Below are 27941 nucleotides of genomic sequence, written 5' to 3'. Positions count from 1 at the left end.
TATTTGGGGATGCCCGGTGGCCGAGGGGAAGACGTGTAGTGGCGTGAAGCTAGGCGATTAGGTGCCGTACGCGAGCGCCGGTTCGAGTCACGCACGCAGTACGTATTTACTATAATTAGACATAGTCTTTACCTTGCCGTTTATTCGGTGTTATTTGCTTACTTTACTTCCTATGTCGACAGCAACTATGAGTTTAAAAATTATTTCTCAGTACTTATTCACTGTTAAAATGCTGTACCGTTACTTTCACCATCCTACTACAGCCAGATCTGAAGGCCTTTGCCGCATTCTGGCCATGCTGTGTGGCGCGTATCGCGTGGACGGGTTTCACGTTCTCTGCACGTAATAAGCTCGTTTATTAAGCATCCTTTATTTGGGGATGCCCGGTGGCCGAGGGGAAGACGTGTAGTGGCGTGAAGCTAGGCGATTAGGTGCCGTACGCGAGCGCCGGTTCGAGTCACGCACGCAGTACGTATTTACTATAATTAGACATAGTCTTTACCTTGCCGTTTATTCGGTGTTATTTGCTTACTTTACTTCCTATGTCGACAGCAACTATGAGTTTAAAAATTATTTCTCAGTACTTATTCACTGTTAAAATGCTGTACCGTTACTTTCACCATCCTACTACAGCCAGATCTGAAGGCCTTTGCCGCATTCTGGCCATGCTGTGTGGCGCGTATCGCGTGGACGGGTTTCACGTTCTCTGCACGTAATAAGCTCGTTTATTAAGCATCCTTTATTTGGGGATGCCCGGTGGCCGAGGGGAAGACGTGTAGTGGCGTGTAGCTAGGCGATTAGGTGCCGTACGCGAGCGCCGGTTCGAGTCACGCACGCAGTACGTATTTACTATAATTAGACATAGTCTTTACCTTGCCGTTTATTCGGTGTTATTTGCTTACTTTACTTCCTATGTCGACAGCAACTATGAGTTTAAAAATTATTTCTCAGTACTTATTCACTGTTAAAATGCTGTACCGTTACTTTCACCATCCTACTACAGCCAGATCTGAAGGCCTTTGCCGCATTCTGGCCATGCTGTGTGGCGCGTATCGCGTGGACGGGTTTCACGTTCTCTGCACGTAATAAGCTCGTTTATTAAGCATCCTTTATTTGGGGATGCCCGGTGGCCGAGGGGAAGACGTGTAGTGGCGTGAAGCTAGGCGATTAGGTGCCGTACGCGAGCGCCGGTTCGAGTCACGCACGCAGTACGTATTTACTATAATTAGACATAGTCTTTACCTTGCCGTTTATTCGGTGTTATTTGCTTACTTTACTTCCTATGTCGACAGCAACTATGAGTTTAAAAATTATTTCTCAGTACTTATTCACTGTTAAAATGCTGTACCGTTACTTTCACCATCCTACTACAGCCAGATCTGAAGGCCTTTGCCGCATTCTGGCCATGCTGTGTGGCGCGTATCGCGTGGACGGGTTTCACGTTCTCTGCACGTAATAAGCTCGTTTATTAAGCATCCTTTATTTGGGGATGCCCGGTGGCCGAGGGGAAGACGTGTAGTGGCGTGAAGCTAGGCGATTAGGTGCCGTACGCGAGCGCCGGTTCGAGTCACGCACGCAGTACGTATTTACTATAATTAGACATAGTCTTTACCTTGCCGTTTATTCGGTGTTATTTGCTTACTTTACTTCCTATGTCGACAGCAACTATGAGTTTAAAAATTATTTCTCAGTACTTATTCACTGTTAAAATGCTGTACCGTTACTTTCACCATCCTACTACAGCCAGATCTGAAGGCCTTTGCCGCATTCTGGCCATGCTGTGTGGCGCGTATCGCGTGGACGGGTTTCACGTTCTCTGCACGTAATAAGCTCGTTTATTAAGCATCCTTTATTTGGGGATGCCCGGTGGCCGAGGGGAAGACGTGTAGTGGCGTGAAGCTAGGCGATTAGGTGCCGTACGCGAGCGCCGGTTCGAGTCACGCACGCAGTACGTATTTACTATAATTAGACATAGTCTTTACCTTGCCGTTTATACGGTGTTATTTGCTTACTTTACTTCCTATGTCGACAGCAACTATGAGTTTAAAAATTATTTCTCAGTACTTATTCACTGTTAAAATGCTGTACCGTTACTTTCACCATCCTACTACAGCCAGATCTGAAGGCCTTTGCCGCATTCTGGCCATGCTGTGTGGCGCGTATCGCGTGGACGGGTTTCACGTTCTCTGCACGTAATAAGCTCGTTTATTAAGCATCCTTTATTTGGGGATGCCCGGTGGCCGAGGGGAAGACGTGTAGTGGCGTGAAGCTAGGCGATTAGGTGCCGTACGCGAGCGCCGGTTCGAGTCACGCACGCAGTACGTATTTACTATAATTAGACATAGTCTTTACCTTGCCGTTTATTCGGTGTTATTTGCTTACTTTACTTCCTATGTCGACAGCAACTATGAGTTTAAAAATTATTTCTCAGTACTTATTCACTGTTAAAATGCTGTACCGTTACTTTCACCATCCTACTACAGCCAGATCTGAAGGCCTTTGCCGCATTCTGGCCATGCTGTGTGGCGCGTATCGCGTGGACGGGTTTCACGTTCTCTGCACGTAATAAGCTCGTTTATTAAGCATCCTTTATTTGGGGATGCCCGGTGGCCGAGGGGAAGACGTGTAGTGGCGTGAAGCTAGGCGATTAGGTGCCGTACGCGAGCGCCGGTTCGAGTCACGCACGCAGTACGTATTTACTATAATTAGACATAGTCTTTACCTTGCCGTTTATTCGGTGTTATTTGCTTACTTTACTTCCTATGTCGACAGCAACTATGAGTTTAAAAATTATTTCTCAGTACTTATTCACTGTTAAAATGCTGTACCGTTACTTTCACCATCCTACTACAGCCAGATCTGAAGGCCTTTGCCGCATTCTGGCCATGCTGTGTGGCGCGTATCGCGTGGACGGGTTTCACGTTCTCTGCACGTAATAAGCTCGTTTATTAAGCATCCTTTATTTGGGGATGCCCGGTGGCCGAGGGGAAGACGTGTAGTGGCGTGAAGCTAGGCGATTAGGTGCCGTACGCGAGCGCCGGTTCGAGTCACGCACGCAGTACGTATTTACTATAATTAGACATAGTCTTTACCTTGCCGTTTATTCGGTGTTATTTGCTTACTATTCCTAGACACGTATCTACATGACATACTGACACATATAGCAGTAACACGGTCCATTCCCAGACACGTATCTACATGACATACTGACACATATAGCAGTAACAGGGTCCATTCCCAGACACGTATCTACATGACATACTGACACATATAGCAGTAACACGGTCTATTCCGAGAAACGTATCTACATGACATACTGACACATACAGCAGTAACATGGTCTATTCCTAGACATGTACCTACATGACACACTGACACATATAGCAGTAACACGGTCCATTCCCAGACACGTATCTACATGACATACTGACACATATAGCAGTAACACGGTCTATTCCAAGACACGTATCTACATGACATACTGACACATATAGCAGTAACACGGTCTATTCCTAGACACGTACCTACATGACATACTGACACATACAGAAGTAACATGGTCTATTCCTAGACATGTACCTACATGACACACTGACACATATAGCAGTAACACGGTCCATTCCCAGACATGTATCTACATGACATACTGACACATATAGCAGTAACACGGTCCTTTCCTAGACATGTATCTACATGACATACTGACACATATAGCAGTAACACGGTCTATTCTTAGACACGTATCTACATGACATACTGACACATATAGCAGGAACACGGTCCATTCCCAGACACGTATCTACATGACATACTGACACATATAGCAGTAACAGGGTCCATTCCCAGACACGTATCTACAAGACATACTGACACATATAGCAGTAACACGGTCCATTCCTAGACACGTATCTACATGACATACTGACACATATAGCAGTAACACAGTCTATTCCTAGACATGTATCTACATGACATACTGACACATATAGAAGTAACACGGTCTATTCCTAGACATGTATCTACATGACATACTGACACTTATAGCAGTAACACAGTCTATTCCTAGACCTATTCCTACATGACATACTGACACATATAGCAGTAACACGGTCTATTCCTAGACACGTATCTACATGACATACTGACACATATAGCAGTAACACGGTCTGTTCTTAGACACGTATCTACATGACATACTGACACATATAGCAGTAACACGGTCTATTCCTAGACACGTATCTACATGACATACTGACACATACAGCAGTAACATGGTCTATTCCTAGACATGTACCTACATGACACACTGACACATATAGCAGTAACACGGTCCATTCCCAGACACGTATCTACATGACATACTGACACATATAGCAGTAACACGGTCTATTCCAAGACACGTATCTACATGACATACTGACACATATAGCAGTAACACGGTCTATTCCTAGACACTTACCTACATGACATACTGACACATACAGCAGTAACATGGTCTATTCCTAGACATGTACCTACATGACACACTGACACATATAGCAGTAACACGGTCCATTCCCAGACATGTATCTACATGACATACTGACACATATAGCAGTAACACGGTCTATTCCAAGACACGTATCTACATGACATACTGACACATATAGCAGTAACAGTCTATTCCAAGACACGTATCTACATGACATACTGACATATATAGCAGTAACATGGTCTACTCCTTGACACATATCTACATAACATACTGACACCTATAGCAGTAACACGGTCTCTTCCCAGACACATATCTACATGCCTTACTGACACAAATAGCAGTAACACGGTCTATTCCAAGACGCGTATCTACATGACATACTGACATATATAGCAGTAATACGGTCTATTCCTCGACACGTATCTACATGACACATATAGAAGTAACACGGTCTATTCCTTGACACATATCTACATAACATACTGACACCTATAGCAGTAACACGGTCCCTTCCCAGACACATATCTACATGCCTTACTGACACATATAGCAGTAACATGGTTTATTCCTAGACACGTATCTACATGACATACTGACACATAGAAGTAACACGGTCTATTCCTAGACGCGTATCTACATGACATACTGACACATGTAGCAGTAACATGGTCTATTCCCAGACATGTATCTACATGATATACTGACACATATAGCAGTAACACAGTCTATTCCTAGACATGAATATACATGACATACTGACACATATAGCAGTAACACGGTCCTTTCCTAGACATGTATCTACATGACATACTGACACATATAGCAGTAACACGGTCTATTCTTAGACACGTATCTACATGACATACTGACACATATAGCAGGAACACGGTCCATTCCCAGACACGTATCTACATGACATACTGACACATATAGCAGTAACAGGGTCCATTCCCAGACACGTATCTACAAGACATACTGACATATATAGCAGTAACACAGTCTATTCCTAGACATGTATCTACATGACATACTGACACATATAGAAGTAACACGGTCTATTCCTAGACATGTATCTACATGACATACTGACACTTATAGCAGTAACACAGTCTATTCCTAGACCTATTCCTACATGACATACTGACACATATAGCAGTAACACGGTCTATTCCTAGACACGTATCTACATGACATACTGACACATATAGCAGTAACAGTCTATTCCAAGACACGTATCTACATGACATACTGACATATATAGCAGTAACATGGTCTACTCCTTGACACATATCTACATAACATACTGACACCTATAGCAGTAACACGGTCTCTTCCCAGACACATATCTACATGCCTTACTGACACAAATAGCAGTAACACGGTCTATTCCAAGACGCGTATCTACATGACATACTGACATATATAGCAGTAATACGGTCTATTCCTCGACACGTATCTACATGACACATATAGAAGTAACACGGTCTATTCCTTGACACATATCTACATAACATACTGACACCTATAGCAGTAACACGGTCCCTTCCCAGACACATATCTACATGCCTTACTGACACATATAGCAGTAACATGGTTTATTCCTAGACACGTATCTACATGACATACTGACACATAGAAGTAACACGGTCTATTCCTAGACACGTATCTACATGACATACTGACACATGTAGCAGTAACATGGTCTATTCCTAGACACGTATCTACATGACATACTGACACATATAGCAGTAACACGGTCCATTCCCAGACACGTATCTACATGACATACTGACACATATAGCAGTAACAGGGTCCATTCCCAGACACGTATCTACATGACATACTGACACATATAGCAGTAACACGGTCTATTCCGAGAAACGTATCTACATGACATACTGACACATACAGCAGTAACATGGTCTATTCCTAGACATGCACCTACATGACACACTGACACATATAGCAGTAACACGGTCCATTCCCAGACACGTATCTACATGACATACTGACACATATAGCAGTAACACGGTCTATTCCAAGACACGTATCTACATGACATACTGACACATATAGCAGTAACACGGTCTATTCCTAGACACGTACCTACATGACATACTGACACATACAGCAGTAACATGGTCTATTCCTAGACATGTACCTACATGACACACTGACACATATAGCAGTAACACGGTCCATTCCAAGACATGTATCTACATGACATACTGACACATATAGCAGTAACACGGTCTATTGCCAGACACGTATCTACATGACATACAGACACATATAGCAGTAACACGGTCTATTCCTAGACCTATTCCTACATGACATATCGACACATATAGCAGTAACACGGTCTATTCCTAGACACGTATCTACATGACATACTGACACATATAGCAGTAACACGGTCTGTTCCTAGACACGTATCTACATGACATACTGACACGTATAGCAGTTACATGGTCTATTCCTAGACAGGTATCTACATGACATACTGACACATATAGCAGTAACACGGTCTATTCCAAGACACGTATCTACATGACATACTGACACATATAGCAGTAACAGTCTATTCCAAGACACGTATCTACATGACATACTGACATATATAGCAGTAACATGGTCTACTCCTTGACACATATCTACATAACATACTGACACCTATAGCAGTAACACGGTCTCTTCCCAGACACATATCTACATGCCTTACTGACACAAATAGCAGTAACACGGTCTATTCCAAGACGCGTATCTACATGACATACTGACATATATAGCAGTAATACGGTCTATTCCTCGACACGTATCTACATGACACATATAGAAGTAACACGGTCTATTCCTTGACACATATCTACATAACATACTGACACCTATAGCAGTAACACGGTCCCTTCCCAGACACATATCTACATGCCTTACTGACACATATAGCAGTAACATGGTTTATTCCTAGACACGTATCTACATGACATACTGACACATAGAAGTAACACGGTCTATTCCTAGACACGTATCTACATGACATACTGACACATGTAGCAGTAACATGGTCTATTCCTAGACACGTATCTACATGACATACTGACACATATAGCAGTAACACGGTCCATTCCCAGACACGTATCTACATGACATACTGACACATATAGCAGTAACAGGGTCCATTCCCAGACACGTATCTACATGACATACTGACACATATAGCAGTAACACGGTCTATTCCGAGAAACGTATCTACATGACATACTGACACATACAGCAGTAACATGGTCTATTCCTAGACATGTACCTACATGACACACTGACACATATAGCAGTAACACGGTCCATTCCCAGACACGTATCTACATGACATACTGACACATATAGCAGTAACACGGTCTATTCCAAGACACGTATCTACATGACATACTGACACATATAGCAGTAACACGGTCTATTCCTAGACATGTACCTACATGACATACTGACACATACAGCAGTAACATGGTCTATTCCTAGACATGTACCTACATGACACACTGACACATATAGCAGTAACACGGTCCATTCCCAGACATGTATCTACATGACATACTGACACATATAGCAGTAACACGGTCTATTCCAAGACACGTATCTACATGACATACTGACACATATAGCAGTAACAGTCTATTCCAAGACACGTATCTACATGACATACTGACATATATAGCAGTAACATGGTCTACTCCTTGACACATATCTACATAACATACTGACACCTATAGCAGTAACACGGTCTCTTCCCAGACACATATCTACATGCCTTACTGACACAAATAGCAGTAACACGGTCTATTCCAAGACGCGTATCTACATGACATACTGACATATATAGCAGTAATACGGTCTATTCCTCGACACGTATCTACATGACACATATAGAAGTAACACGGTCTATTCCTTGACACATATCTACATAACATACTGACACCTATAGCAGTAACACGGTCCCTTCCCAGACACATATCTACATGCCTTACTGACACATATAGCAGTAACATGGTTTATTCCTAGACACGTATCTACATGACATACTGACACATAGAAGTAACACGGTCTATTCCTAGACGCGTATCTACATGACATACTGACACATGTAGCAGTAACATGGTCTATTCCCAGACATGTATCTACATGATATACTGACACATATAGCAGTAACACAGTCTATTCCTAGACATGTATATACATGACATACTGACACATATAGCAGTAACACGGTCCTTTCCTAGACATGTATCTACATGACATAGTGACACATATAGCAGTAACACGGTCTATTCTTAGACACGTATCTACATGACATACTGACACATATAGCAGTAACACAGTCTATTCCTAGACATGTATCTACATGACATACTGACACATATAGAAGTAACACGGTCTATTCCTAGACATGTATCTACATGACATACTGACACTTATAGCAGTAACACAGTCTATTCCTAGACCTATTCCTACATGACATACTGACACATATAGCAGTAACACGGTCTATTCCTAGACACGTATCTACATGACATACTGACACATATAGCAGTAACACGGTCTGTTCCTAGACACGTATCTACATGACATACTGACACATATAGCAGTAACACGGTCTATTCCTAGACACGTATCTACATGACATACTGACACATACAGCAGTAACATGGTCTATTCCTAGACATGTACCTACATGACACACTGACACATATAGCAGTAACACGGTCCATTCCCAGACACGTATCTACATGACATACTGACACATATAGCAGTAACACGGTCTATTCCAAGACACATATCTACATGACATACTGACACATATAGCAGTAACACGGTCTATTCCTAGACACGTACCTACATGACATACTGACACATACAGCAGTAACATGGTCTATTCCTAGACATGTACCTGCATGACACACTGACACATATAGCAGTAACACGGTCCATTCCCAGACATGTATCTACATGACATACTGACACATATAGCAGTAACACGGTCTATTCCAAGACACGTATCTACATGACATACTGACACATATAGCAGTAACAGTCTATTCCAAGACACGTATCTACATGACATACTGACATATATAGCAGTAACATGGTCTACTCCTTGACACATATCTACATAACATACTGACACCTATAGCAGTAACACGGTCTCTTCCCAGACACATATCTACATGCCTTACTGACACAAATAGCACTAACACGGTCTATTCCAAGACGCGTATCTACATGACATACTGACATATATAGCAGTAATACGGTCTATTCCTCGACACGTATCTACATGACACATATAGAAGTAACACGGTCTATTCCTTGACACATATCTACATAACATACTGACACCTATAGCAGTAACACGGTCCCTTCCCAGACACATATCTACATGCCTTACTGACACATATAGCAGTAACATGGTTTATTCCTAGACACGTATCTACATGACATACTGACACATAGAAGTAACACGGTCTATTCCTAGACGCGTATCTACATGACATACTGACACATGTAGCAGTAACATGGTCTATTCCCAGACATGTATCTACATGATATACTGACACATATAGCAGTAACACAGTCTATTCCTAGACATGTATATACATGACATACTGACACATATAGCAGTAACACGGTCCTTTCCTAGACATGTATCTACATGACATACTGACACATATAGCAGTAACACGGTCTATTCTTAGACACGTATCTACATGACATACTGACACATATAGCAGGAACACGGTCCATTCCCAGACACGTATCTACATGACATACTGACACATATAGCAGTAACAGGGTCCATTCCCAGACACGTATCTACAAGACATACTGACACATATAGCAGTAACACAGTCTATTCCTAGACATGTATCTACATGACATACTGACACATATAGAAGTAACACGGTCTATTCCTAGACATGTATCTACATGACATACTGACACTTATAGCAGTAACATAGTCTATTCCTAGACCTATTCCTACATGACATACTGACACATATAGCAGTAACACGGTCTATTCCTAGACACGTATCTACATGACATACTGACACATATAGCAGTAACACGGTCTGTTCCTAAACACGTATCTACATGACATACTGACACATATAGCAGTAACACGGTCTATTCCTAGACACGTATCTACATGACATACTGACACATACAGCAGTAACATGGTCTATTCCTAGACATGTACCTACATGACACACTGACACATATAGCAGTAACACGGTCCATTCCCAGACACGTATCTACATGACATACTGACACATATAGCAGTAACACGGTCTATTCCAAGACACGTATCTACATGACATACTGACACATATAGCAGTAACACGGTCTATTCCTAGACACGTACCTACATGACATACTGACACATACAGCAGTAACATGGTCTATTCTTAGACATGTACCTACATGACACACTGACACATATAGCAGTAACACGGTCCATTCCCAGACACGTATCTACATGACATACTGACACATATAGCAGTAACACGGTCTATTCCAAGACACGTATCTACATGACATACTGACACATATAGCAGTAACAGTCTATTCCAAGACATGTATCTACATGACATACTGACATATATAGCAGTAACATGGTCTACTCCTTGACACATATCTACATAACATACTGACACCTATAGCAGTAACACGGTCTCTTCCCAGACACATATCTACATGCCTTACTGACACAAATAGCAGTAACACGGTCTATTCCAAGACGCGTATCTACATGACATACTGACATATATAGCAGTAATACGGTCTATTCCTCGACACATATCTACATGACACATATAGAAGTAACACGGTCTATTCCTTGACACATATCTACATAACATACTGACACCTATAGCAGTAACACGGTCCCTTCCCAGACACATATCTACATGTCTTACTGACACATATAGCAGTAACATGGTTTATTCCTAGACACGTATCTACATGACATACTGACACATAGAAGTAACACGGTCTATTCCTAGACACGTATCTACATGACATACTGACACATGTAGCAGTAACATGGTCTATTCCTAGACACGTATCTACATGACATACTGACACATATAGCAGTAACACGGTCCATTCCCAGACACGTATCTACATGACATACTGACACATATAGCAGTAACAGGGTCCATTCCCAGACACGTATCTACAAGACATACTGACACATATAGCAGTAACACGGTCCATTCCTAGACACGTATCTACATGACATACTGACACATATAGCAGTAACACAGTCTATTCCTAGACATGTATCTACATGACATACTGACACATATAGAAGTAACATGGTCTATTCCTAGACACGTATCTACATGACATACTGACACATATAGCAGTAACACGGTCCATTGCCAGACAGGTATCTACAAGACATACTGACACATATAGCAGTAACACGGTCCATTCCCAGACACGTATCTACATGACATACTGACACATATAGCAGTAACAGGGTCCATTCCCAGACACGTATCTACAAGATATACTGACACATATAGCAGTAACACGGTCCATTCCTAGACACGTATCTACATGACATACTGACACATATAGCAGTAACACAGTCTATTCCTAGACATGTATCCAAATGACATACTGACACATATAGAAGTAACACGGTCTATTCCTAGACACGTATCTACATGACATACTGACACATATAGCAGTAACACGGTCCCTTCCCAGACACATATCTACATGCCTTACTGACACATATAGCAGTAACATGGTTTATTCCTAGACACGTATCTACAGGACATACTGACACATAGAAGTAACACGGTCTATTCCTATTCACGTATCTACATGACATACTGACACATGTAGCAGTAACATGGTCTATTCCTAGACACGTATCTACATGACATACTGACACATATAGCAGTAACACGGTCCATTCCCAGACACGTATCTACATGACATACTGACACATATAGCAGTAACACGGTCCATTCCTAGACACGTATCTACATGACATACTGACACATATAGCAGTAACACAGTCTATTCCTAGACATGTATCTACATGACATACTGACACATATAGAAGTAACACTGTCTATTCCTAGACACGTATCTACATGACATACTGACACATACAGAAGTAACACGGTCTATTCCCAGACACATATCTACATGACATACTGACACATATAGCAGTAACTTGGACTATTCCTAGACACGTATCTACATGACATACTGACACATATAGCAATAACACGGTCCATTCCCAGACATGTATCTACATGACATACTGACACATATAGCAGTAACACGGTCTATTCCAAGACACGTATCTACATGACATACTGACACATATAGCAGTAACAGTCTATTCCAAGACACGTATCTACATGACATACTGACATATATAGCAGTAACATGGTCTACTCCTTGACACATATCTACATAACATACTGACACCTATAGCTGTAACACGGTCTTTTCCCAGACACATATCTACATGCCTTACTGACACAAATAGCAGTAACACGGTCTATTCCAAGACGCGTATCTACATGACATACTGACATATATAGCAGTAATACGGTCTATTCCTCGACACGTATCTACATGACACATATAGAAGTAACACGGTCTATTCCTTGACACATATCTACATAACATACTGACACCTATAGCAGTAACACGGTCCCTTCCCAGACACATATCTACATGCCTTACTGACACATATAGCAGTAACACGGTCTATTCCTAGACGCGTATCTACATGACATACTGACACATGTAGCAGTAACATGGTCTATTCCCAGACATGTATCTACATGATATACTGACACATATAGCAGTAACACAGTCTATTCCTAGACATGTATATACATGACATACTGACACATATAGCAGTAACACGGTCCTTTCCTAGACATGTATCTACATGACATACTGACACATATAGCAGTAACACGGTCTATTCTTAGACACGTATCTACATGACATACTGACACATATAGCAGGAACACGGTCCATTCCCAGACACGTATCTACATGACATACTGACACATATAGCAGTAACAGGGTCCATTCCCAGACACGTATCTACAAGACATACTGACACATATAGCAGTAACACGGTCCATTCCTAGACACGTATCTACATGACATACTGACACATATAGCAGTAACACAGTCTATTCCTAGACATGTATCTACATGACATACTGACACATATAGAAGTAACATGGTCTATTCCTAGACACGTATCTACATGACATACTGACACATATAGCAGTAACACGGTCCATTGCCAGACAGGTATCTACAAGACATACTGACACATATAGCAGTAACACGGTCCATTCCCAGACACGTATCTACATGACATACTGACACATATAGCAGTAACAGGGTCCATTCCCAGACACGTATCTACAAGATATACTGACACATATAGCAGTAACACGGTCCATTCCTAGACACGTATCTACATGACATACTGACACATATAGCAGTAACACAGTCTATTCCTAGACATGTATCCAAATGACATACTGACACATATAGAAGTAACACGGTCTATTCCTAGACACGTATCTACATGACATACTGACACATATAGCAGTAACACGGTCCCTTCCCAGACACATATCTACATGCCTTACTGACACATATAGCAGTAACATGGTTTATTCCTAGACACGTATCTACATGACATACTGACACATAGAAGTAACACGGTCTATTCCTATTCACGTATCTACATGACATACTGACACATGTAGCAGTAACATGGTCTATTCCTAGACACGTATCTACATGACATACTGACACATATAGCAGTAACACGGTACATTCCCAGACACGTATCTACATGACATACTGACACATATAGCAGTAACACGGTCCATTCCTAGACACGTATCTACATGACATACTGACACATATAGCAGTAACACAGTCTATTCCTAGACATGTATCTACATGACATACTGACACATATAGAAGTAACACTGTCTATTCCTAGACACGTATCTACATGACATACTGACACATACAGAAGTAACACGGTCTATTCCCAGACACATATCTACATGACATACTGACACATATAGCAGTAACTTGGACTATTCCTAGACACGTATCTACATGACATACTGACACATATAGCAATAACACGGTCCATTCCCAGACATGTATCTACATGACATACTGACACATATAGCAGTAACACGGTCTATTCCAAGACACGTATCTACATGACATACTGACACATATAGCAGTAACAGTCTATTCCAAGACATGTATCTACATGACATACTGACATATATAGCAGTAACATGGTCTACTCCTTGACACATATCTACATAACATACTGACACCTATAGCAGTAACACGGTCTCTTCCCAGACACATATCTACATGCCTTACTGACACAAATAGCAGTAACACGGTCTATTCCAAGACGCGTATCTACATGACATACTGACATATATAGCAGTAATACGGTCTATTCCTCGACACGTATCTACATGACACATATAGAAGTAACACGGTCTATTCCTTGACACATATCTACATAACATACTGACACCTATAGCAGTAACACGGTCCCTTCCCAGACACATATCTACATGCCTTACTGACACATATAGCAGTAACACGGTCTATTCCTAGACGCGTATCTACATGACATACTGACACATGTAGCAGTAACATGGTCTATTCCCAGACATGTATCTACATGATATACTGACACATATAGCAGTAACACAGTCTATTCCTAGACATGTATATACATGACATACTGACACATATAGCAGTAACACGGTCCTTTCCTAGACATGTATCTACATGACATACTGACACATATAGCAGTAACACGGTCTATTCTTAGACACGTATCTACATGACATACTGACACATATAGCAGGAACACGGTCCATTCCCAGACACGTATCTACATGACATACTGACACATATAGCAGTAACACGGTCTATTCCTAGACATGTATCTACATGACATACTGACACTTATAGCAGTAACACAGTCTATTCCTAGACCTATTCCTACATGACATACTGACACATATAGCAGTAACACGGTCTATTCCTAGACACGTATCTACATGACATACTGACACATATAGCAGTAACACGGTCTGTTCCTAGACACGTATCTACATGACATACTGACACATATAGCAGTAACACGGTCTATTCCTAGACACGTATCTACATGACATACTGACACATACAGCAGTAACATGGTCTATTCCTAGACATGTACCTACATGACACACTGACACATATAGCAGTAATACGGTCCATTCCCAGACACATATCTACATGACATACTGACACATATAGCAGTAACACGGTCTATTCCAAGACACGTATCTACATGACATACTGACACATATAGCAGTAACACGGTCTATTCCTAGACACGTACCTACATGACATACTGACACATACAGCAGTAACATGGTCTATTCCTAGACATGTACCTACATGACACACTGACACATATAGCAGTAACACGGTCCATTCCCAGACACGTATCTACATGACATACTGACACATATAGCAGTAACACGGTCTATTCCAAGACACGTATCTACATGACATACTGACACATATAGCAGTAACATGGTCCATTGCCAGACACGTATCTACATGACATACAGACACATATAGCAGTAACACGGTCTATTCCTAGACCTATTCCTACATGACATATCGACACATATAGCAGTAACACGGTCTATTCCTAGACACGTATCTACATGACATACTGACACATATAGCAGTAACACGGTCTGTTCCCAGACACGTATCTACATGACATACTGACACGTATAGCAGTTACATGGTCTATTCCTAGACAGGTATCTACATGACATACTGACACATATAGCAGTAACACGGTCTATTCCAAAACACGTATCTACATGACATACTGACACATATAGCAGTAACAGTCTATTCCAAGACACGTATCTACATGACATACTGACATATATAGCAGTAACATGGTCTACTCCTTGACACATATCTACATAACATACTGACACCTATAGCAGTAACACGGTCTCTTCCCAGACACATATCTACATGCCTTACTGACACAAATAGCAGTAACACGGTCTATTCCAAGACGCGTATCTACATGACATACTGACATATATAGCAGTAATACGGTCTATTCCTCGACACGTATCTACATGACACATATAGAAGTAACACGGTCTATTCCTTGACACATATCTACATAACATACTGACACCTATAGCAGTAACACAGTCCCTTCCCAGACACATATCTACATGCCTTACTGACACATATAGCAGTAACATGGTTTATTCCTAGACACGTATCTACATGACATACTGACACATAGAAGTAACACGGTCTATTCCTAGACACGTATCTACATGACATACTGACACATGTAGCAGTAACATGGTCTATTCCTAGACACGTATCTACATGACATACTGACACATATAGCAGTAACACGGTCCATTCCCAGACACGTATCTACATGACATACTGACACATATAGCAGTAACAGGGTCCATTCCCAGACACGTATCTACATGACATACTGACACATATAGCAGTAACACGGTCTATTCCGAGAAACGTATCTACATGACATACTGACACATACAGCAGTAACATGGTCTATTCCTAGACATGTACCTACATGACACACTGACACATATAGCAGTAACACGGTCCATTCCCAGACACGTATCTACATGACATACTGACACATATAGCAGTAACACGGTCTATTCCAAGACACGTATCTACATGACATACTGACACATATAGCAGTAACACGGTCTATTCCTAGACACGTACCTACATGACATACTGACACATACAGCAGTAACATGGTCTATTCCTAGACATGTACCTACATGACACACTGACACATATAGCAGTAACACGGTCCATTCCCAGACATGTATCTACATGACATACTGACACATATAGCAGTAACACGGTCTATTCCAAGACACGTATCTACATGACATACTGACACATATAGCAGTAACAGTCTATTCCAAGACACGTATCTACATGACATACTGACATATATAGCAGTAACATGGTCTACTCCTTGACACATATCTACATAACATACTGACACCTATAGCAGTAACACGGTCTCTTCCCAGACACATATCTACATACCTTACTGACACAAATAGCACTAACACGGTCTATTCCAAGACGCGTATCTACATGACATACTGACATATATAGCAGTAATACGGTCTACTCCTCGACACGTATCTACATGACACATATAGAAGTAACACGGTCTATTCCTTGACACATATCTACATAACATACTGACACCTATAGCAGTAACACGGTCCCTTCCCAGACACATATCTACATGCCTTACTGACACATATAGCAGTAACATGGTTTATTCCTAGACACGTATCTACATGACATACTGACACATAGAAGTAACACGGTCTATTCCTAGACGCGTATCTACATGACATACTGACACATGTAGCAGTAACATGGTCTATTCCCAGACATGTATCTACATGATATACTGACACATATAGCAGTAACACAGTCTATTCCTAGACATGTATATACATGACATACTGACACATATAGCAGTAACACGGTCCTTTCCTAGACATGTATCTACATGACATACTGACACATATAGCAGTAACACGGTCTATTCTTAGACACGTATCTACATGACATACTGACACATATAGCAGTAACACAGTCTATTCCTAGACATGTATCTACATGACATACTGACACATATAGAAGTAACACGGTCTATTACTAGACATGTATCTACATGACATACTGACACTTATAGCAGTAACACAGTCTATTCCTAGACCTATTCCTACATGACATACTGACACATATAGCAGTAACACGGTCTATTCCTAGACACGTATCTACATGACATACTGACACATATAGCAGTAACACGGTCTGTTCCTAGACACGTATCTACATGACATACTGACACATATAGCAGTAACACGGTCTATTCCTAGACACGTATCTACATGACATACTGACACATACAGCAGTAACATGGTCTATTCCTAGACATGTACCTACATGACACACTGACACATATAGCAGTAACACGGTCCATTCCCAGACACGTATCTACATGACATACTGACACATATAGCAGTAACACGGTCTATTCCAAGACACGTATCTACATGACATACTGACACATATAGCAGTAACACGGTCTATTCCTAGACACGTACCTACATGACATACTGACACATACAGCAGTAACATGGTCTATTCCTAGACATGTACCTACATGACACACTGACACATATAGCAGTAACACGGTCCATTCCCAGACATGTATCTACATGACATACTGACACATATAGCAGTAACACGGTCTATTCCAAGACACGTATCTACATGACATACTGACACATATAGCAGTAACAGTCTATTCCAAGACACGTATCTACATGACATACTGACATATATAGCAGTAACATGGTCTACTCCTTGACACATATCTACATAACATACTGACACCTATAGCAGTAACACGGTCCCTTCCCAGACACATATCTACATGCCTTACTGACACAAATAGCAGTAACACGGTCTATTCCAAGACGCGTATCTACATGACATACTGACATATATAGCAGTAATACGGTCTATTCCTCGACACGTATCTACATGACACATATAGAAGTAACACGGTCTATTCCTTGACACATATCTACATAACATACTGACACCTATAGCAGTAACACGGTCCCTTCCCAGACACATATCTACATGCCTTACTGACACATATAGCAGTAACATGGTTTATTCCTAGACACGTATCTACATGACATACTGACACATAGAAGTAACACGGTCTATTCCTAGACGCGTATCTACATGACATACTGACACATGTAGCAGTAACATGGTCTATTCCCAGACATGTATCTACATGATATACTGACACATATAGCAGTAACACAGTCTATTCCTAGACATGTATATACATGACATACTGACACATATAGCAGTAACACGGTCCTTTCCTAGACATGTATCTACATGACATACTGACACATATAGCAGTAACACGGTCTATTCTTAGACACGTATCTACATGACATACTGACACATATAGCAGGAACACGGTCCATTCCCAGACACGTATCTACATGACATACTGACACATATAGCAGTAACAGGGTCCATTCCCAGACACGTATCTACAAGACATACTGACACATATAGCAGTAACACAGTCTATTCCTAGACATGTATCTACATGACATACTGACACATATAGAAGTAACACGGTCTATTCCTAGACATGTATCTACATGACATACTGACACTTATAGCAGTAACACAGTCTATTCCTAGACCTATTCCTACATGACATACTGACACATATAGCAGTAACACGGTCTATTCCTAGACACGTATCTACATGACATACTGACACATATAGCAGTAACACGGTCTGTTCCTAGACACGTATCTACATGACATACTGACACATATAGCAGTAACACGGTCTATTCCTAGACACGTATCTACATGACATACTGACACATATAGCAGTAACACGGTCTATTCCAAGACACGTATCTACATGACATACTGACATATATAGCAGTAACATGGTCTACTCCTTGACACATATCTACATAACATACTGACACCTATAGCAGTAACACGGTCCCTTCCCAGACACATATCTACATGCCTTACTGACACAAATAGCAGTAACACGGTCTATTCCAAGACGCGTATCTACATGACATACTGACATATATAGCAGTAATACGGTCTATTCCTCGACACGTATCTACATGACACATATAGAAGTAACACGGTCTATTCCTTGACACATATCTACATAACATACTGACACCTATAGCAGTAACACGGTCCCTTCCCAGACACATATCTACATGCCTTACTGACACATATAGCAGTAACATGGTTTATTCCTAGACACGTATCTACATGACATACTGACACATAGAAGTAACACGGTCTATTCCTAGACGCGTATCTACATGACATACTGACACATGTAGCAGTAACATGGTCTATTCCCAGACATGTATCTACATGATATACTGACACATATAGCAGTAACACAGTCTATTCCTAGACATGTATCTACATGACATACTGACACATATAGCAGTAACACGGTCCATTCCCAGACACGTATCTACATGACATACTGACACATATAGCAGTAACACGGTCCATTCCTAGACACGTATCTACATGACATACTGACACAGCAGTAACACAGTCTATTCCTAGACATGTATATACATGACATACTGACACATATAGCAGTAACACGGTCCTTTCCTAGACATGTATCTACATGACATACTGACACATATAGCAGTAACACGGTCTATTCCTAGACACGTGTCTACATGACATACTGACACATATAGCAGTAACATGGTCCATTCCCAGACACGTATCTACATGACATACTGACACATATAGCAGTAACAGGGTCCATTCCCAGACACGTATCTACAAGACATACTGACACATATAGCAGTAACATGGTCCATTCCTAGACACGTATCTACATGACATACTGACACATATAGCAGTAACAGGGTCCATTCCCAGACACGTATCTACAAGACATACTGACACATATAGCAGTAACACGGTCCATTCCTAGACACGTATCTACATGACATACTGACACATATAGCAGTAACACAGTCTATTCCCAGACATGTATCTACATGACATACTGACACATATAGCAGTAACACAGTCTATTCCTAGACATGTATATACATGACATACTGACACATATAGCAGTAACACGGTCCTTTCCTAGACATGTATCTACATGACATACTGACACATATAGCAGTAACACGGTCTATTCCTAGACACGTATCTACATGACATACTGACACATATAGCAGTAACATGGTCCATTCCCAGACACGTATCTACATGACATACTGACACATATAGCAGTAACAGGGTACATTCCCAGACACGTATCTACAAGACATACTGACACATATAGCAGTAACTTGGTCCATTCCTAGACACGTATCTACATGACATACTGACACATATAGCAGTAACAGGGTCCATTCCCAGACACGTATCTACAAGACATACTGACACATATAGCAGTAACACGGTCCATTCCTAGACACGTATCTACATGACATACTGACACATATAGCAGTAACACATAGCAGTAACACAGTCTATTCCCAGACATGTATCTACATGACATACTGACATATATAGCAGTAATACGGTCTATTCCTCGACACGTATCTACATGACACATATAGAAGTAACACGGTCTATTCCTTGACACATATCTACATAACATACTGACACCTATAGCAGTAACACGGTCCCTTCCCAGACACATATCTACATGCCTTACTGACACATATAGCAGTAACATGGTTTATTCCTAGACACGTATCTACATGACATACTGACACATAGAAGTAACACGGTCTATTCCTAGACGCGTATCTACATGACATACTGACACATGTAGCAGTAACATGGTCTATTCCCAGACATGTATCTACATGATATACTGACACATATAGCAGTAACACAGTCTATTCCTAGACATGTATCTACATGACATACTGACACATATAGCAGTAACACGGTCCATTCCCAGACACGTATCTACATGACATACTGACACATATAGCAGTAACACGGTCCATTCCTAGACACGTATCTACATGACATACTGACACAGCAGTAACACAGTCTATTCCTAGACATGTATATACATGACATACTGACACATATAGCAGTAACACGGTCCTTTCCTAGACATGTATCTACATGACATACTGACACATATAGCAGTAACACGGTCTATTCCTAGACACGTGTCTACATGACATACTGACACATATAGCAGTAACATGGTCCATTCCCAGACACGTATCTACATGACATACTGACACATATAGCAGTAACAGGGTCCATTCCCAGACACGTATCTACAAGACATACTGACACATATAGCAGTAACATGGTCCATTCCTAGACACGTATCTACATGACATACTGACACATATAGCAGTAACAGGGTCCATTCCCAGACACGTATCTACAAGACATACTGACACATATAGCAGTAACACGGTCCATTCCTAGACACGTATCTACATGACATACTGACACATATAGCAGTAACACAGTCTATTCCCAGACATGTATCTACATGACATACTGACACATATAGCAGTAACACAGTCTATTCCTAGACATGTATATACATGACATACTGACACATATAGCAGTAACACGTTCCTTTCCCAGACATGTATCTACATGACATACTGACACATATAGCAGTAACACGGTCTATTCCTAGACACGTATCTACATGACATACTGACACATATAGCAGTAACATGGTCCATTCCCAGACACGTATCTACATGACATACTGACACATATAGCAGTAACAGGGTACATTCCCAGACACGTATCTACAAGACATACTGACACATATAGCAGTAACTTGGTCCATTCCTAGACACGTATCTACATGACATACTGACACATATAGCAGTAACAGGGTCCATTCCCAGACACGTATCTACAAGACATACTGACACATATAGCAGTAACACGGTCCATTCCTAGACACGTATCTACATGACATACTGACACATATAGCAGTAACACATAGCAGTAACACAGTCTATTCCCAGACATGTATCTACATGACATACTGACACATATAGCAGTAACACAGTCTATTCCTAGACATGTATATACATGACATACTGACACATATAGCAGTAACACGGTCCTTTCCTAGACATGTATCTACATGACATACTGACACATATAGCAGTAACACGGTCTATTCCTAGACACGTATCTACATGACATACTGACACATATAGAAGTAATATGGTCTATTCCTAGACACGTATCTACATGACATACTGACACATATAGCAGCAACACGGTTTATTCCTAGACACGTATCTACATGACATACTGACACATATAGCAGCAGCACGGTCTATTCCTTGACACGTATCTACATGACATACTGACACATATAGCAGTAACAGGGTCTATTCCCAGACACGTATCTACAAGACATACTGACACATATAGAAGTAACACAGTCCATTGCCAGACACGTATCTACAAGACATACTGACACATATAGCAGTAACACGGTCCATTCCCAGACACGTATCTACATGACATACTGACACATATAGCAGTAACAGGGTCCATTCCCAGACACGTATCTACAAGACATACTGACACATATAGCAGTAACACGGTACTTTCCTAGACATGTATCTACATGACATACTGACACATATAGCAGTAACACGGTCTATTCCTAGACACGTATCTACATGACATACTGACACATATAGCAGTAACATGGTCCATTCCCAGACACGTATCTACATGACATACTGACACATATAGCAGTAACAGGGTCCATTCCCAGACACGTATCTACAAGACATACTGACACATATAGCAGTAACATGGTCCATTCCTAGACACGTATCTACATGACATACTGACACATATAGCAGTAATAGGGTCCATTCCCAGACACGTATCTACAAGACATACTGACACATATAGCAGTAACACGGTCCATTCCTAGACACGTATCTACATGACATACTGACACATATAGCAGTAACACAGTCTATTCCTAGACATGTATCTACATGACATACTGACACATATAGAAGTAACACGGTCTATTCCTAGACACGTATCTACATGACATACTGACACATATAGCAGTAACACAGTCTATTCCCAGACATGTATCTACATGACATACTGACACATATAGCAGTAACACAGTCTATTCCTAGACATGTATATACATGACATACTGACACATATAGCAGTAACACGGTCTATTCCTAGACACGTATCTACATGACATACTGACACATATAGAAGTAATATGGTCTATTCCTAGACACGTATCTACATGACATACTGACACATATAGCAGCAACACGGTTTATTCCTAGACACGTATCTACATGACATACTGACACATATAGCAGCAGCACGGTCTATTCCTTGACACGTATCTACATGACATACTGACACATATAGCAGTAACAGGGTCTATTCCCAGACACGTATCTACAAGACATACTGACACATATAGAAGTAACACGGTCCATTGCCAGACACGTATCTACAAGACATACTGACACATATAGCAGTAACACGGTCCATTCCCAGACACGTATCTACATGACATACTGACACATATAGCAGTAACAGGGTCCATTCCCAGACACGTATCTACAAGACATACTGACACATATAGCAGTAACACGGTCCATTCCTAGACACGTATCTACATGACATACTGACACATATAGCAGTAACACAGTCTATTCCTAGACATGTATCTACATGACATACTGACACATATAGAAGTAACACGGTCTATTCCTAGACACGTATCTACATGACATACTGACACATATAGCAGTAACACAGTCTATTCCCAGACATGTATCTACATGACATACTGACACATATAGCAGTAACACAGTCTATTCCTAGACATGTATATACATGACATACTGACACATATAGCAGTAACACGGTCCTTTCCTAGACATGTATCTACATGACATACTGACACATATAGCAGTAACACGGTCTATTCCTAGACACGTATTTACATGACATACTGACACATATAGCAGTAACATGGTCTATTCCCAGACACGTATCTACATGCCATACTGACACATATAGCAGTAACAGGGTCCATTCCCAGACACGTATCTACAAGACATACTGACACATATAGCAGTAACATGGTCCATTCCTAGACACGTATCTACATGACATACTGACACATATAGCAGTAACACAGTCTATTCCTAGACATGTATCTACATGACATACTGACACATATAGAAGTAACATGGTCTATTCCTAGACACGTATCTACATGACATACTGACACATATAGCAGTAACACAGTCTATTCCCAGACATGTATCTACATGACATACTGACACATATAGCAGTAACACGGTCCTTTCCTAGACACGTATCTACATGACATACTGACACATATAGCAGTAACACGGTCTATTCTTAGACACGTATCTACATGACATACTGACACATATAGCCATAAGACGGTCTATTCCTAGACACGTATCTACATGACATACTGACACATATAGCAGTAACACAGTCCATTCCCAGACACGTATCTATATGATATACTGACACATATAGAAGTAACACAGTCTATTCCTAGACACATATTTATATGACATACTGACACGTATAGAAGTAACACGGTCTATTCCTAGACACGTATCTACATGACATACTGACATGTATAGCAGTAACACGGTCTATTCCGAGACACGTATATACATGACATACTGACACATATAGCAGCAACACAGTCTATTCCTAGACACGTATCTACATGACATACTGACACATATAGCAGTAACACGGTCTACTCAAAGACACGTATCTACATGACATACTGACACATATAGCAGTAACACGGTCTATTCCAAGACACGTATCTACATGACATACTGACACATATAGCAGTAACACGGTCTATTCCAAGACACGTATCTACATGACATACTGACATATATAGCAGTAACATGGTCTACTCCTTGACACATATCTACATAACATACTGACACCTATAGCAGTAACACGGTCTCTTCCCAGACACATATCTACATGCCTTACTGACACATATGGCAGTAACACGGTCTATTCCTCGACACATATCTACATGACACATGACACATATAGAAGTAACACGGTCCATTCCTAGACACGTATCTACATGACATACTGACACATATAGCAGTAACACAGTCTATTCCTAGACATGTATCTACATGACATACTGACACATATAGAAGTAACACGGTCTATTCCTAGACACGTATCTACATGACATACTGACACATATAGCAGTAACACAGTCTATTCCCAGACATGTATCTACATGACATACTGACACATATAGCAGTAACACAGTCTATTCCTAGACATGTATCTACATGACATACCGACACAGATAGCAGTAACACGGTCCTTTCCTAGACGCGTATCTACATGACATACTGACACATATAGCAGTAACAGTCTATTCCTAGACATGTATCTACATGACATACTGACACATATAGCAGTAACACGGTCCATTCCTAGACACGTATCTACATGACATACTGACACATATAGCAGTAACACGGTCTATTCTTAGACACGTATCTACATGACATACTGACACATATAGCAGTAACACAGTCCATTCCCAGACACGTATCTACATGATATACTGACACATATAGAAGTAACACAGTCTATTCCTAGACACATATTTATATGACATACTGACACGTATAGAAGTAACATGGTCTATTCCTAGACACGTATCTACATGACATACTGACATGTATAGCAGTAACACGGTCTATTCCTAGACACGTATATACATGACATACTGACACATATAGCGGTAACATGGTCTATTCCTAGACACGTATTTACATGACATACTGACACATATAGCAGTAACATGGTCTATTCCCAGACACGTATCTACATGCCATACTGACACATATAGCAGTAACAGGGTCCATTCCCAGACACGTATCTACAAGACATACTGACACATATAGCAGTAACATGGTCCATTCCTAGACACGTATCTACATGACATACTGACACATATAGCAGTAACACAGTCTATTCCTAGACATGTATCTACATGACATACTGACACATATAGAAGTAACATGGTCTATTCCTAGACACGTATCTACATGACATACTGACACATATAGCAGTAACACAGTCTATTCCCAGACATGTATCTACATGACATACTGACACATATAGCAGTAACACGGTCCTTTCCTAGACACGTATCTACATGACATACTGACACATATAGCAGTAACACGGTCTATTCCAAGACACGTATCTACATGACATACTGACATATATAGCAGTAACATGGTCTACTCCTTGACACATATCTACATAACATACTGACACCTATAGCAGTAACACGGTCTCTTCCCAGACACATATCTACATGCCTTACTGACACATATGGCAGTAACACGGTCTATTCCTCGACACATATCTACATGACACATGACACATATAGAAGTAACACGGTCCATTCCTAGACACGTATCTACATGACATACTGACACATATAGCAGTAACACAGTCTATTCCTAGACATGTATCTACATGACATACTGACACATATAGAAGTAACACGGTCTATTCCTAGACACGTATCTACATGACATACTGACACATATAG

This window comes from Saccoglossus kowalevskii, chromosome 5 (assembly GCF_978046115.1).
Source record: "Saccoglossus kowalevskii chromosome 5, keSacKowa6.1, whole genome shotgun sequence".
NCBI classification, from domain to species: domain Eukaryota; kingdom Metazoa; phylum Hemichordata; class Enteropneusta; family Harrimaniidae; genus Saccoglossus; species Saccoglossus kowalevskii.
This window is presented reverse-complemented; position numbering follows the sequence as displayed.